At 39.3% G+C, this 10,791-nt stretch overlaps 1 protein-coding gene across 3 annotated transcripts in view; it reads right to left on the bottom strand.

Moving 5' to 3' along the window:
• PAG1 (phosphoprotein membrane anchor with glycosphingolipid microdomains 1) overlaps positions 1-10,791 on the bottom strand; it is an 87,237-nt gene that overhangs the window by 39,051 nt on the left and 37,395 nt on the right. For 2 of the 3 annotated variants that reach the window (XM_017741192.1, XM_017741191.1), the window contains exon 2: positions 9,461-9,520. The exons of the other annotated variant lie outside the window; for it this stretch is intronic. The gene's annotated coding sequence lies outside the window, so the exon portion shown is untranslated. The remainder of the gene's footprint in view (positions 1-9,460; positions 9,521-10,791) is intronic. 3 annotated transcript variants of the gene reach the window in all.

Raw genomic sequence — 10,791 nt, 5'->3', positions numbered from 1 at the left:
TCTTTCCAGCTGGCAGGAAAAAAAATTAGTGTCCAGACTTTCAGAAACGTTCACTATCACAGACCTTGTAATGTTAACTATCTGATGGTGCTTAGGACTCTGGGTAGAAAAGAAAAGAAGCAAATAAAACAACAGAAATCTAGTCATCATATGAATATTTAAGCCCCCTCTGCTGGAGCATCCATGTGTGGGCTCATATCAATGTTGTGTTTAATGTCCCTATGCAGCTACTGAACACGTGTAAGCATAAAATTATCAAACAACTATCAAAAGACCTCTATTCTCCCTTTATGAACATTTTTAAACAAAGTGTTCTTATTTCCTGTAATTTTTCCCCATTAAAATTCTATGTTACTGCAAAGAGATAGCAGGCAGGGAACTTCTGGCCCAATTTGGTTCCCAATGGCTCTTGTATAGTAACTGGAGGCAGAATTTTCTTCTCTCTGTAGAATTATGTACAACTGCAGATTTCCTTTTATTTAATGCAACATTAACATACAGATATACAGACTCAAATATTAAAACTGAATTACAGGCAACACTTCTCCAATTAGCTCATATAAAAGTAGAATAAATAATAAAGCCTCTTACTATCCAGTTAAAGAGACCAGCAACATTTCTAAAGCTACAAGAAAATGCAGAGATGTTAAGAAAAATAAAAAAATATTTTGCCGCATCAGAAAGTTTCCAGGAATCTCAAAAATTTGAAGTCCAGTCATGGACTTCTTTTGTAGGCTATTCTTGCTTTGTCTTTAATATTGGTGTGCTGTTATTAATAAAATAGCTAGGTGTCCTGCAGTTAGTGCTGAGGATTAATCACTATTTTCTGAAAGTAAGTTGCAACTGAAAATGTCAGCCTTCAAAGTAAATCTGCCATGATCGAGTCTCTTCCCAGAGTAAATCTATTATATGTCAGTAAATAGATGAGATATAAATAAAGTAGGAGCTCTGCAGAGTGTAAAACAGGCATTGCCACCATATTAACAGGCTTATGGCAATGTTACTTAGCAGTATTTCTTTTCAGCAGGCTTGTCCTGCTGAATGTTTTATGTAAAATCATCTGCTGAACAGACAGAATCGATCTCCAAGTGTGTCCTCCTTGGTTTGTAAATTTACCTACTGTGACTAAGTACATAACTCGTTATTAAAAACAGTCAGACCTGGTCTTTCCTGAGGGTAAACTAATGTTTCTCATCATCCTTAAAAAAACAACACTCAACATGAGATAAGGAATAAGTAAGGCATTTAAATAAGAGCCGTTATTTGAAAGACTCGCTCCTGTGGCCTGAATCAACATGCAAACGTGGACTCCCAATCATCTTCAGAAGATAATTATAATTCATAATTGGCACTTTAAAGCGTTTTCTCCGAGCTGTGCAAATATTGACTAATTAGCCACACCAGAATCCTGTGGGGTAGGCAAGCAGGTACCCTAATCCTCTTTTTATCTGTGCAAATTCCTGGGGAATAAAACCCCAACCCTCGCCTGCTGCAGGGGATGAGAAGATGGGGAGGTTTCCAGCCCCATTCCCCTCACCCAGCCCACACTGCTCCCACCACTGACATTTTACCTCCTCTAGAGAGGGGATGAGATGAGCTCTATACTAGCAGAGCTCTGGAAATAGTGGATGAACCTCAGTTCATTAGCTAAAGTCCTGTCAAGCATAAGGTCTAGATATTCAAATGTCAAAATAAAGCCTGAGGATTTGATACAAGCACATGCAGTATTTACATGAGGATGTTAGCCTCTTCTGCCAAGGAACACTTAAACAATGATGTACTGCACAATTATGGCTTATTCCTGGAAACAAAATATTACACTGGTACTTGTAACTAAATAGTAGGAAAAGAACTCTATATGTATGGAGTAAGATACTTCTTTACCTAAAATTCAGAGAAATCTTATTATTCACTGTGTGCCCAAGATTAGGGGGAAGAAAGTGTGGTGTCCTTTTAGAGCCTCCAAGAGGCTCTACCTTCACCATACAATAAAACACACCAGGCAGACAATATCTTCAAGGTAGGTCTAAAAATGGACTGAAGATCCTTGGAGACCACAGCAGCTAGAAATAAATACTGAATACATCCTCCATTAAATCCAGCTCTTTAATTAAATTGCCTGTAGGAAAGCAACAATTAGTCATTAGTGCCTCAGGTTTTCTGGTTTAAACCAGCAAACACTAATGATGGCTTTATTCTAGAGCTTTGTTACGAATCACCACATTCAGAGGCACTAAGAGGTCTTTTCCAAACAACTGTATTACTACAAGCTTACAATGTACACAAGATATGCAACGTGAACCATTTTTATTTGGTGTAATCCTGCTTTGTCTATTGAAATAATTGGTTATATGTTGTGTCTAATTTCAGCTACAATCTCTTTAGGGCAAAGATTGTGTCCCTGTGGTTTTGTAAAGCCTCATTCACAGTTATAATGGTGTATAAATTAAATAAATAATGAGAAATTATGAACTGTGGGAATTTATTCTGCATTTATCAGGAATTCACAAGTGAGGATTTACATATTTTTAAAATGGATTTTTTTAAAAGATCTTCCAGAGATCTGGTTCTCTCCTCTGTTTTAGAAATTAGAAGATGCCTTTCAACTGCAGTAACTATTTAGGTAAAAATAATAACAGGGAAAATCAGTTTGGTGTGGTGACTGGTTGAATTCAGGATTATTCCACTCTGGAGCTCATTCTTCTGCATGGTTCATGTATAACTGCTTCTGAGACAAGCAGGTTTTTCATCCATGGTAAAGAGCATTAAGATGATGGTATTTTAACTACTGCATTAATTATCTACTCTGAGCAAGGCTAGACAAAACAAATAGTAGGAATAGAACAGAACTCAATGCCTTAGTGAGCAAAATTAATTTAAAAATGCCCAAACCAGAAGAGTACAGAGTAGGTGGCTTGGGCTGCAATAAGATAAAAAAAGCTTCTGTGCTTAGAAGGTTTGGAGAATCATGAAACAGTTCAACAAAAATTAGTATTTTATACATTTGGCACTGCTAGCTACTCATCCCACATGAGTCCCCTAAATGCTGGAGCAGGGGCTGGGGGATCATGGCCATAGCAAGAAACACACTGTTGGCAGTAACAAGCCAGTCTTAAGCCAAAGCAAGTCCATGCTAAAGCTCTGCATGGTATACCATTTTGTGTGTGTGTGTGTGTGCACTCATTCTTTTCCTTTCAAGAAGGAAGAGGAGGGTGGGAAAAGCGAGAATTTTTATTTCAATTAAGAAGTATGTTCATGCAAACAAGCATTGAGCCTGCTCTGAGGATTCACTGAGCAACTCAAAGGACCTCAGGAGTCTGCTGGGCTCCCACACCTGGACCTGGCAAGTTAGTGAGAACACAGGGTGACTTGGGTCTGTAAGAATAAAAGACAAACACTAGAGTGAGTGCCTCTTTCCAGGTACCCCAGTGCACACCTACAGTAGGTAAAAGACAGCAATGAAGTAAAATAAGTCAGCTGTGTTATTAAAAATGTTAATTGTCCTGGCTGGCCTTCTGCCCTTAAAGACCTGCAACTTCACAAGCCTGTAAGGTGAGAGGTCTGGTCCCCACAGCCTAAGCATGTAATTACAGGTGGACATTCCCCATCCTTCAAGATGCTAACCCAAACTCATCAAATGCATGATTTTTCTTTTTTTTTCTTTTTTTTTTTTTTTTTTTGGTTAACAGAAATAAAACCTGCAAAGGGAACAGCATGTGAAGTCAACTCTGTACACCAAGATGGAAAATGCACTGATTTGCACAGAGTTAAAAACATACCCTAAAATGGCCATTCACCCTCAAAAGACATTAGCATGTAATAGCAGCTGCTTATCCTCTGAGTGCAGACGAATATTGGAAAGAGGTGCTGAGAGGCTTTGTCCCAGAATTACATGTCACTGGTTTAAACATGATGTGTGGAAATTATTTTAATTGCCCATATTAGTCCAGGGCTGAAATGGTCTGGTATTGTTAGGAGTGGTGCAAATGTCTTTCTCTGGTCAGGGTGTTGTTTGAGAAGAACATGTACATACCTGAATGTCTAGAAAGCCTGACCACAAAATAAAACTAAAAACCAAAAAATCACCTCAATAAAATAGCTTTGAAAAATATTAGCTAGTTAATGACAGTTTTTGACTGTCATATAAAGATCCAGTTTCCTGCAAGTATGAGCACTGAAAGAGCAAGAACCGTTATTTTTGAGATAAATGTTACAGTTCAAATGTCACAGACTATATTAGAGACATTCACAATTGGTTCCGAGATTCAGAAAAAAAGAAAAGACTTACACTGTTGTATGAAGGTTGGCAATGATCACAGTGCTAATGACCATGAGAAAAATACAAGATTTTTTTTTTAAGCATCATTATCTAGTGGCCTTGAGTGCTAATCAAAACAAGGACTATAATGCCTGCTTTAATGGGGTTTGTCTCAGTAATGCTCCTAAATGGAATAAACTACATTAAATCCAGCCAAGCTACAAAGAGAGACAAATGGCAAAACAATACACTGAAAACTTAAAGATTATTTTAATCTATTATTAACTGAGTTACCATCCATGACAGTCACAGTTAACTGTGGTTTTGTAATCCATTTGCTGAACTGTACAACTAAAATAAAAATGCTGCTGTCCTTCTGTTTAAAACAACAGATTAAATAAGGCCCAAATTAACCCACAAAATGGCCTGGCAAAGACTGTACTAGAACAGTCTATATATATATCTATATCTATCTATATCAATTTTCTTCTTTAAAATCCAGGAAAGCAACTCCTCTGGAGCTTTTTCTCAAAGTAGAGGGAATCTGACCCCACCAAGGTAGAGGCAGTTCTGCACATAAGCTGAGCCTCTGTGCACAAAGGATGCCCTGGGAAGACAAAGGATCCCACACTCTCCCTCCTTGACCCAGTGCTGCAGGGACAGACAGTAACTGATATCCACAGGCTTTGGGTCATCCTCCTAATATTTACAGGAAGAGGCACTGAATGCCAGGAAGATGAATTCATTGCCACCCTCCTCCTCCCTCCTTGTTCCTTTGGCCTTGCTCATCCCTCCTCTGCATATGCTGACCCAATGCACAGACATACTGAATTTCTTCAGCTTGATACCGCAAGGATCAGTTACATTTGAATTCCTCAAAAGCAAGTAAATAGGTTTTCTGATGCATCTATTTTGCTGTATTTCTCACACTGCGATGAGAGGATCCACAACAGCTGAAGGGGAATGCAGATTATAGCATTTTGGGCAGATCCTTCAGGAAGAGGTGACAATTTAGTGATAAAATGACAGCCAAGGTACAGAGGTAGTGACACTATTATGTTCATTTAGATGCAAGAGTGAAATACTTCCAGGGGTCCAGTCTTAAAAGGATGGATTAGCTCTTTGTTCATGGTATACACAAAATATAGGATCATGCATCTTATCTTGAAGAAATTTTCAATAAAGGTCTTTACAAACTGAAGCTGTAGCTTAGGGAACATAAAATTCATTCTGTAATTAATGAGTTCCCCCCAGTGTTACAGAGAAAAAATTCCAATAGTTTTATTGCTTTTGTAAAATACTTTACTTGGCTCTGAAGGGACTGTGAAAGGTCAGAGGTGTTGAATATACATGATTTATAAAGTACTCTGGGATGAGATGTGCTGTGTAAATATAAAATATTATTAGAGCATACTCTCTTTAATTCACATACACTGGAAGGGAATTGGCTGTGCCACAAGGCAAAACTAAGAACCCAAGTCAGTGTGATGACAGCAGATTGTCCAAGGCTACTGATAGTCCAAACAGCACAAGTGTAAATTCATTTCACAGACATTTACCTAATGCTGAAAGTTATTGCTGTTCATCTGGAACTGGTTATATGTAGATATGTATGTGAAGACTGTGTTACATAGAAATGACTGAATAGGCAAAGAGAGTGACTGCTCTGTACCACAATGAAAAAGTGGTTTCTGACAAAGCTGCAGGCACAGGAGCAGCCCATGTAGCCCACCCACCTTCTGCAGAAACTCTGCCTTACACAAGTCTGTTCTCAAGTGTATGCCAGAGGTGCTTGGGATGCCACGGCCCCCACGTGCTTTGTAAAGTCACACTCAGGCAGCACTTTCAGCCTCAAAATATGCATCCTATTTACCCCTGGCTTTGACCTTCCAAGTTTCCCTTGCAGATTCGAACCTTAAGATTTGTTCACTTCCAGCTATATGTATCCAAAGAGGCTTCCTAAAAACCAGTCTCTCAGAGAACTGGGTTGGAATGAACTGAACTGGACTAACAGTGCCATTCCCTCCCAGGGAAGCATAAATTATGTTTCGACCCACTTTTTGGGATTGATTCCAATTTCTCTTTTTCTCTGTCCACAATAGTCTATATTTTAACACTGCAATAAATAATCAGTTTGAAGTAGATTTCAAAATATTTTAACAGCTGGAGCAATGACATTCTTACTTGACTTTACTGTAAATGGAAAAATTCCCATTCCCCTCCTCAAAGAGAGAGATCACAGATCATATTCTGAATTCTTTTCAAAACCTTGGCCAAAAGATATCACCAGCACAGTCTGTTCCTCTTCACATTATTATTCCCACTCTCATAGATTCTTTTATCTAATTCCCTTCCGCCCTGAAGTTGACAATCTCCGTCCAAAAATTTTTCAACTGCACTTCCCTTCTCTTAAATTCCATCTCTATCAGCTTTCAAATAATGTGACTTTATCTTAGAAAAATGATGCTGTGAATTCAGCACTACAGAGCAATCTGTTCCTACCTTTTCCCCTGTGCTAAAACATAAAATCTAATTTTAGATGCTTTTTTTTTTTTTTTTTTTTTTTTTTTTTTTTTTTTTTTTTTTTTTTTTTTTTTTTTAAAGGGTGCAATACAACCCTTTAGCAAAAGTATATGAGCTTCCTGCTCATAAAGGAAAAAAAAATGAAGTTCTTACTTTTGACTGTATTCATGCTTTCCCATGAAAATTGATACATCTATCTGGGAGATAAAGGAGATTTGGATTATCTGTATTCAAGAGAATAATTACAAGAAGTTATTGCACAAAATTATTAGATTTTCTAGCAACACAAGTTTGATTCTGTGATAGTGTTAAAGTTATTCTCATCAATGCAAAACACTTCTCATCCACACAAGAAGGGCTCTTAATTTCCTCTGTACTGAAAAAAATCCCATTGCATTTTCTCTTCACTGATGACATTTAATATTTGGCTTCTCCTACTTTCTTTAGATAATTTAATAGATTTGCTCATTTGGCTATAGTTAAATTGCTGTAGTAGTGGCAGACAATGACACTTTTAAGGCTACACTATACATGATTAATCTTTGCTCCAACTGAGAGCATTTATCATCTGGGGGCTACCCTTCCCCTTTGTCTTTTCCTTGTGTTTTCAGTTCTCCTTTCCTATCAAGGAGAACAACAAAAATAATTTTGGGTTTTTAACCTAGGGAATGACATTTTTAGCTCTAAGGCCTATGTGTAAATGTAAATTTCCAGCTGTTAGAACAAAGAAATAGCAAATGTGAGGCAGATGTTAATATATTATCCATTGTTGGTAATACAAGCAAAAATCAACTTTGAAAAATCCCCCAGCTATTCCAGTAATGAAAGCTTACTTGCTTGGGCATTTACACGTACCTGTGGCTTCAGAAATAAGATCTAACTAGTTTCTTGCAATCCACAGAGTCTAGACAAGTCCTCTGTGTCGTTTCTTCCTCTTCTGACATTAACAATTCATGGACTAGAACATACAGCCAATGAAATCCTCTCCAGATGTTTCTTCTGCTTAACAATCTGATGATCACCCAAAGACCATTTACTGCACAATGAAGTCAAGTGGAATCTGGGAGGATTCTGGATTCTATGCTGCTTTTCAGGACCACATTCAGTACCAAAAGTTAAGCCACGTGCTTGGTTTCTATCAAGCACCACTTGAACATAAGTCTTCACGTACTTATGAATCCAGTTTAGGCAGACCTAATGAGCAACCACTCTGAGCTCCCTAAGAACTCTGCTTTCCTTTCATCTACCAGCTGAAAAACCACAGGACATCTGTGAATGCAATAAGGTGCTTCTTGCTGTATCTAGTATATTTGTTGCTTCTACCATCTTCTGACCCTTGAAAAACTTCTGAATTGACTGCCCTGGCATGGTGAACACAACTCATAGTCAGGGGCATGGAGAAGCATCGATATTCAGACCACATTTACAAGTTTACGCTTCCCTCCAGAGAGTCTCCAGCCTTTGTTTAGCCCTCACCATAGCACATCATCTTATCTCTCATCTCCCATCATCCTCCCCACAGACCTCGGATCCCCATGAATCCTGAAAAGTCCTTCATTCTAAGATTAATACAGCAGCAACTTCCGAATGCCTTGTGTCAAGCACATTTGTGTTTGTAATTCCTTTCACACTAGGCAATTCATTAAGGGCTCTGTTTTGATTACCAAAATGTGTGAACACAATTTTGTATCTCATCTATACAGGGTCACTCTTATGTCAGCTCATTTCTGACTGTGACAGCCTTTTCCCATCCTAAAGGCAAAACAGTGTTTACATTTGGTTAGTTAAAATATTTACATTACACATTCAAATGATGCATTTTCCCAGTGACAGGGCTCTCCGTGGTATTTCCTCCTCTACCTACTATGCAGCGGAAATGATTAAGATGAATATTCTGGGTGTCTCTAAACAAGCAGATTAAGGAAACATGCAGCACAGCTATACTATACTAACATTGCTGGACTTTGTAATATGCATGCAGGCTGTGTGAACTGCCTAGCACTGCATGAAAGCCTGTCTTTTAGGACTCCAAATCAGAAGAGTTCCACATTTTCTCACCAATATATTTCAAATAGATTCTTCATTTATTGACAATTTATTTGGTCACTCAGTGCGTGAGGTAGAGTGAAACACATGCCCTGTGAGTGGAGGTAGGAATAGTGCTGTTTGTTGATCATCAGTCTGCCTGTGGATAAAAGCCTCGAGTGCACCGTGTCTGCAGGGGAACAGAGAAGATGGGGGCTGCTACCAGACAGAGAAGAGTGGGGAAGAAAAGGTGACACTGAAGCTGGCAGGGAAAGGCCATGGAGTGACGGTATTTCTGGGAATCAGAAAACACACCGCACGCTCCTGTTTTAATGTAACACTACCAACATGAATAAAACAGAGCGAGTGATGCTGCACCAAGAGGTCCTCCAGCCACACAGCATGAGCCTTTCCCCAGAGGGACAGTTTGAGGCTCGTAGGAGAGAAACTGAAATTCAACATCATTTAAGACTTACCATCATCTACACAGTAAATGGTTAGTCTTCCTCATTTATTTGTTACTACCGAACAACAGAGGACCACACACAAGTCTCTCTGAGAAGAAATTAGATACAGAGTGTAGCAACTTCTCACACAGAAACTCTGTAGCAATGCAAAATTAAGAACTAAACACACTTAAGGTGTATTCCTTACCTTATAACATCCCCCGCACAGGTCTTCATACAGGCTCTCCCACTGAGGAAGCAAAAGCTTCTGGGTTGAAAAAACAATGAAGCACTGGTTAAGACATTGTCTCAAAACCCCTGCCTGTGCTTATCCATCCCAAACTCTGCTGCATCGTTTTGTTTACAGAAACATATACAATAGACTGAAGTCGACTTTGCAAGCAAAAGCTATTTATTTTAAATTGACCCTGCCCCCTTAGTGTCATATACTCTGGAGGAAATGGGTTATAGAAGTCTCTGTGTGAGGCATGCAACATCTAGCAAATAAATATTATGCGGGATTATTTTGTGTGGGACAAGTATTTACTCTACTTTTCTAAACTAACAGCAATTGAAACTTTTTTTGCCAGTTAAAACCCACCAGTAAAAGAAAAATAACAGGCTCTACACCAGTTTAAAGCAGCAGTGTATTAAAAATAATAAACAACCAATTTTGATTTAACCTAAACCACATTTATCCATATTTATTTTTATTTCCTGATACTTGCCTTTAGTAAAGCATCCACTGAAAAACTGTTGGAAATTGAAACCCTCCTAATTATTCTGGTTTCATGTTTTTGCTTACGCAGACAAGCTCTGACTTGGGATTTCCACACTTGCTTGTCCCCGACAAGCTTAAGAAAATCATTGAAAGACAGAGGATCTAATATAGGGTCTCACTTGTTTCTCTCATGGAGGCAATGCCCATAAATATCCCTCATTCAATAGGTTAAAAACCTATTAGGCATGTCTAAATATGCTTACTATTACTTTAAAATGTCCTTCTTTACTGTAGCAGGTGTTGTCTGGAACTTGTCTCCCTGATGCAAAGGGTACCATTAAAATGCTGATGCCCAAATGGCAGGATCTGGAATCCAGCATCATCCAAGCCTGCTGCCCAACCAAGGAAGCTGAGGACTGGGGACACTGGGAACCCTCAGTTTCCCTCTCCCTCAGTGAGGAGAGGCAGAGAAAGCCTGCATGGAGGGAGTGAGCAGGCTCATTACCTGCCCGCCTGGGGCCGACCCAGCCCCACTGCCAAGCAGCCTGAGGGGTGCGTAGGGATTAGTGGGCAGGACACTCCTGCAGAAAGGAGATGCCCCAAATCCCTGGCTTGAGCGGGCCAGGATAAACACAGATTCTGCATTTTGAGCCAGCAGCTAGCAGCATCACAGCTTTAATTCAGCACTTTGAAACGTGATTTCCTTTGGCCATCCTAGGGAATACAGAGTTTGCAGCTCCCAGCCTTTGGCTGGCAAGCTCACAAAGCCCCACCACTTTTGGCAGAGGAACGTCCAGGATGATGGGCAGCGGCTCGCG

This window comes from Corvus brachyrhynchos, unplaced genomic scaffold, assembly GCF_000691975.1.
Source record: "Corvus brachyrhynchos isolate BGI_N302 unplaced genomic scaffold, ASM69197v1 scaffold698, whole genome shotgun sequence".
Taxonomy (NCBI): Eukaryota; Metazoa; Chordata; class Aves; order Passeriformes; family Corvidae; genus Corvus; species Corvus brachyrhynchos.
The sequence above is the reverse complement of the archived record's forward strand: the minus strand, read 5'-3'. Positions and strand labels throughout refer to the sequence as shown.